Raw genomic sequence first — 5,785 nt, 5'->3', positions numbered from 1 at the left:
CCGGCGGAGGTGGCGGTGGCGGAGGGCGGCCGCCGGAAGTGCTAGTGTAAGTATAAATGCGACGATCAAGTAGGTGATAATTAGCTCCATATTTCTCCCTCCGAATATATTGATTATATTGGAGAGTAGAGCATATTTATAAAGTTTAGAATGCTAAATTTATTAAAAGTTACAACAATTTTGTAAAAAAATATGAATGGAAAATGCATTTTCAATTTAAATAAAATTTGTGTAAAAAATGCAGCTTAATTAACAATAATTAAAAAACATCTGAAAATTGCATATATTAAATTATTAAATAAGAATGCAAAAGAAGGATAGCAAACTGTAGATAATCTTTGTTTTTTATTTTGCTTACGTAAAATGATATTTTTTTATAAAAAAATGATAAAATTGTATCTTTGATTTTGTTATTCCTAACACAGAGGCCCGAGAAGCAAAAATAAATATATTTACTTTAAAATGCCCCGAAAAGTTTGTTGAGCTCAACCTAAATTGAAAGTGAATAGTTGAATGAGAAAGAAGCTCATACATTTTTGGTCAAGCCCAAATATATTCATTGAACTCAATTTGGGGGAAAAATATTATGGTTCATGTATTATAATATGTATTATGAAAAAAAATTATATTTTAATTATTATAATAGGTTGGAAGGTGGATTCCCTGATAGTTTACTGTGATTTGTATTATAAAAAAAAATTATTTTATAATTTTATATTATATGATTATTTATATTATTCAATAAAAATTTATAGACCATATTTATTAATTAGATACGTTCACTTATTTTATCTAGGTGTATGAATCATAAAAATCATATTTCACTAGATTCATGTACATTAAATATTTATTATGGTTCATGTATCTAAGTTATACTCCTCCTTAAATTTAAATCTTCCTTACACATGAACCTTTGACTTTAAAAAATATCAAATTTGAATAGTTTTATAAAAATATTAGCAACTTGATCCACAGTCTTAACATACCTTAATTCAACTTCTTTCTTTACAATGTATTTTCGAATAAAATGATATCTTGTGTTAATATACTTACTATATTCATGAAATACTAGATTTTTTGTTAAATTTTGAGTTGACTTATTATCAAATCTTTATAGCATTTTCTTGTTCTAAATGAAATTTTTTTAACAATCTTTTCAACCATATAGTATGACAAATGCAATAAGTAGATGCAATCACAAGATTCATGCTAACTTAAGCATCCAAGTCACGGTAGAGTCGGACAACCCTAATATGCTTTGCCTCTTTAGGCCATCGGATCTCGAAGACCTAGAAGGCTATGGGGGAGAGGAGAGCCTAAGCAAGCGGAAAAGTCACAATCAATTATAATAATTATGTCGTAACTTTACCAACTACGGTGTATCTACTATAATAACGCTAGAATAAGGATATCTTTCGGATGAGAACATATATGGAGTGCTATTTTGATGTTTTTTTGAAAAATAGTCGATCTTTTGGTGAAAATTGATTTTTGTCAATATTGATTTAACCGAACTGTGTTATTTGAAATAACATATTTGGGAAAGCCTTTGTGTTAGGAATAACAAAATCAAAGATATAATTTTATCATTTTAATAAAATTCTCATTTTATGCAAGCAAAATAGAAAAAAAAAAGGCTATCCGTAGTTTTTCTATCCTTCTTTTGCATACTTATGTAATACTTTAATACATGCAGTTTTCAGATGCTTTTTTAATTATTGCTAATTAAGTTGTATTTTTTACGCAAGTTTTATTTAAATCGAAAACGATTTTTCCATTCATATTTTTTTATAGTTAAGGTTTAATTTTAAGTTTTTACAGTAGGATTTCTTTTCCTACAACTTTTGTCATCTACTCACCTCTGGCCGTCCTCAGCCACCGCCGCCACTGCCGCCGCCAAGCCATGGCCGATGATCAAAAATAGGGTCAGTCCTGGGCCAGGACAACCAAGGAGATTGCTCAGGTCCATAAATTGGTAGAGCCCTAATTTTTAGATTAAATTTTTTATTCTTAACTTTTAATTATCGTCTCTCAAAGAATATTAAAAAATATTTTTTGATCAGATCAAAAAAAATTTGAACAGTCAACTTTGTAGTTCTTTGTCCTTCTGTCCATTGAACGGTCAACTAATTTTTGAGCCCTAATTACCGATCATTTTTCTATTCATTGCATCAAGCACAAACACCATATCTCAATAAGTTGTGGATCTCGTCATCACTTGTCAGATCCTTTTTCTATTCATTCCACGGGTTATGGATCTTTGTCGCGAACTGCCCCCACAGGCCACAACCACTTCTACAGTTTCACATATCGTGTAAATGCCCCTCCATATTAAATTTTATTGTTCTTTGTTTATTGCTTATTATTGTTCATAATTATTTATCATCATGAAACAACTATATGAATATCAAAAAAGATTAAAAAAAAAGAGTATTTCAATGGAATTTACAGTGAGAATTCAAAAACCCTGACTTTTTTTTTTATGTTCTAATTATTATTTAAAGTATCGCTACCATTTTAAATAAGAAAAATTATTCTTTTTTATCTTGAAACTCTAGTTGCTTGGAGAGCATTGTTTCGTATGAAAATTTTTTATCTTGGAATTCTTATTGATTGAAAATCATAATTTATGAAGCTCTAAAAATTAAATATGCTACTGTTTCAAGGCTCAAAAATTATAATTTCATCCAAAGTTCTTGTACAATTAGGACCGGCTCTGATAAAAAACCTCCACCTAATTGGCCAGCTTCCCCATCAATCCCTCCACTCCCTCGCTAAGAAGCACGACCCCTCATGTACCTTATATAGAAGCTTCATCTCTCGCTTGTATACTTGCCTTTTCTTACGGCTTGTTTGGGAGGAGGTGAGGGAAGGGGAAGGAAGGGTAAATAAGGGGAAGGGAATTTGTAACCTTGTTTGTAAAGAAGTGAGGGAAGGGGAGAGAAGGGGAAGGAAGGGTAAGCTTTCCCCTTGCATGGCCATAAATAGACACAATTCCTTACACTCCGATTTGGGGTGTAAGGAAGGGGAAGGAAATGTTAAAACATATTTATTCCAATTTTACCCTTATATTAAAATATTAATTATTAAAATAATTTATCTATTAGATTTTTGCACCGTTGCTCCTCGTCACATAACGTAGTCGTCACAGGATCTCATCATGTTAACTTCGTCGTAAATTTTTACATCAATAAATTTTTATTTTATATCAAGTAAATTTTTATAAAAATATATATATAAATATTGATTTATCTTTTATCGTACCAAAATGTATAAATTCTGTATTTCACATATTTTTTATATATCTACTTATTATTTTTTAAATTTTTTATTTATTTAAGTTGTAAATATTAATTTTTGTTAATCTTATGAGCTATATATATTTTTTTACATATAGATTTATTTTAAAAAATAAAGATATTTTTATAATTTTATATATTTAGTTTATAATTTCGATTGACGAACTCATTGAACGAATAGTTATAAGGCATTAGATAAAATAAAATACCTAACGAACAATTATTTCTAAATTATTATAGATCTATTTTAACAAGTAAGGATATTTTTGTAATTTTATATATTTAACCTTCATTTCCTTCCCCTTCCTCCCAAACAAGGTAGCACATGTTACGTTAATGAACCTTCCCTTCCTCCCAAACAAGAAAAATATAAATACCTCCCTTCCCCTTCCTTTCCCTCCCTTCCCCTTCCTTCCCCTTCCGTTAATGAACCTTCCCTCACCCCATCCAAACAGAGTGTTAGGGTTATTAATGCATCAATTATATACTCAAGCACGTAGCTAAAAAGAGGATTCAAATAATAAAATATTAATTGATTCACTTAGACAAATGTCAACTTAGTTCAATACATTCGGGGTATCTCTTATTATTATTATTATTATTATTATTATTATTATTATTATTATTATGCTTACTTAAAATGAGAAATTTAAAAAAATTTAAAGTTATATCTTTGATTTTGTTATTGGGTTTTGCACAAGTCTTTGGTAAAGAAGCAAAAAAATAAATAATTAAACATTCAATTCTTCTAAATAAATAAACATTTAATTTATGGAAGCCAATAAATTATAGATTATATATTTTACATTATTAATGAGTTACACGTTCGTATTATGACAAGTAGACATATTATATAATACGTGGATCAGTAAAGATGACGTGGCAATTTGGACTCCATGTAGACATATTATATAATATAATACGTGGATCAGTAAAGATGATGTGGCAGTTTGGGCTCCACGATCGCCTCCAGTGGCACCTTCCGCGGCAGGGCAGGGTTATACCGCCTGCCTCCTCCATGCTCACCTCCTCCGCCCTCACCCCCGCCGGCGGCTGCCACTCGAATCCCTGAACCAGATTGGCCACAACTAACTGGATCATCTTCGTTCCCAATTCGTACGCTGGGCATATCCTCCGCCCTGCCCCGAACGGCACCAGCTCCATGTGCTGGCCCTTCACGTCGACCGCGCTGCCCAAGAACCGCTCCGGCCTGAACTCCTCCGGCGCCTCCCACACAGCCGGGTCTCGTCCCATGGCCCACACGTTCACCAGCGCCATCGTCCCCGCAGGCACTTCGTACCCGCCGCAGTCCTCGCCGGCGACGGCGTGCTCCCGAGCGAGCAGCGGCATGAGCAGCGGCGCCACCGGGTGCAAGCGCATCGTCTCCTTGACGATGGCTACCAGGTATGGAAGCTGTGGTATGTCATCCTCCTCCACCCACCGCCCGCGGCCTACCACCTGCTCCAGCTCCTCTGCTGCCTTCCTCTGTTTCTCGGGGTTCCGGACGAGTTCCGAGATGGCCCATTCGATGGTCAACGACGACGTGTCGGAGGCGGCGACGAACATGTCCTGTATAAAATTTAGTTAATTAAAGCATTCAAATCAAATATTGAAATGATGTAATCTGTTAATCTACTTGAATGAAAGCCTTGATTCTGTCCCTATCAAGTCTGGTATCGTCGTCCATGGTTCGATCATCGGCCATCAGAAGGAGCACGTCGACTATGTCCTTGGCAACGAAGGCGTCACCTTCGCGGAGGCGGCGCTCCTCGTGGTCGGCCAGAATTTGCTCGTTCAAGCCGTCGAGCTTCCGTCCCAGCTGCTTCATCCGGCGGACGTAGCCGTGCAGGTCGAGGAATCCGAGCCAGGGAATGTAGTCGCCGAGGTTGAGGACTCCTTGAAACAGCATTATTTCCTCGATCCCCTCCTTGAAGTCCTGTGCTACGTATTGCTTCCCAAAAGCCATGCGGCTGATGACATTGAACGCGAAGACGAAGAGCAACTCCCTGAGGACGACCGGTTGCGACGCGTCGAAAATGGGCCTCGGCGCAGGAGGGGAGTCGTTTGGCGCTGAATAGCTCGGTGAGCATGACTCGGCGGGCCTGACGGCAGTAGGGGCCGTAGGGTGTCCATAGTATGTCAGAATAATTGTATGCTGTGTACTTGCCGGCGGCCATGTCGGGGCGGTCGGAGAAGGAGAGATCGTGGGTCTTGAAGAAGAACCGGGCGGCGGCGGCCGAGGAACCGACGACGGTGGGGCGGGAGCCGAGGCGGAGGTACATGAGGGGACCGTGCTTCTTGGCGAGGGCGTGGAGGGATTGGTGGATAAGCGGGCCGATCAGGTGGAGGTTTCCGATCACCGGCCATGGCTTGGGACCCGGGGGAAGGTTAAACTTGCGGCTGCGGCGGCGGCGGCGGCTGAGGATGGCCGGAAGTGCTAGTGCAAGTATAAATGCGATGATCAAGTAGGTTATAATTAGCTCCAT

General features: G+C 37.3%; 1 pseudogene; it reads right to left on the bottom strand.

The window, feature by feature from the left end:
- Positions 1 to 4,227: 4,227 nt before the first annotated feature.
- Positions 4,228 to 5,785, bottom strand: LOC141846325 (dimethylnonatriene synthase-like; annotated as a pseudogene).

This window comes from Curcuma longa, chromosome 15 (assembly GCF_044706935.1).
Source record: "Curcuma longa cultivar G26 ecotype Majalengka, Jawa Barat chromosome 15, ITB_CL_G26_1.1, whole genome shotgun sequence".
NCBI lineage: Eukaryota > Viridiplantae > Streptophyta > Magnoliopsida > Zingiberales > Zingiberaceae > Curcuma > Curcuma longa.
The sequence above is the reverse complement of the archived record's forward strand: the minus strand, read 5'-3'. Positions and strand labels throughout refer to the sequence as shown.